Raw genomic sequence first — 261 nt, forward strand, 5'->3', positions numbered from 1 at the left:
TGGTATAGGATGACCTGCTGGGAATGGTGCCAGAATTCCCATGATTTCTGCTTTATCGAAGAGGAGATTGACAGCATCCATAGCAATGATGAAGGGCATCGGTGAGAGAGAGTGGCCTTGATGCAGCCCTCTCGTGTGCCATATTTTGGGACCCGGGATTCCATTTAAGAGTATACTTGATGACGCTGAACTCAACAGCAGCGGAATCCAATTCCTCCATATTACTCCAAAACCCTTCTGCTGAAGAACTTCCAGGAGGAA

The sequence above is a fragment of the Lolium rigidum genome, chromosome 1 (genome assembly GCF_022539505.1).
Source record: "Lolium rigidum isolate FL_2022 chromosome 1, APGP_CSIRO_Lrig_0.1, whole genome shotgun sequence".
Taxonomy (NCBI): domain Eukaryota; kingdom Viridiplantae; phylum Streptophyta; class Magnoliopsida; order Poales; family Poaceae; genus Lolium; species Lolium rigidum.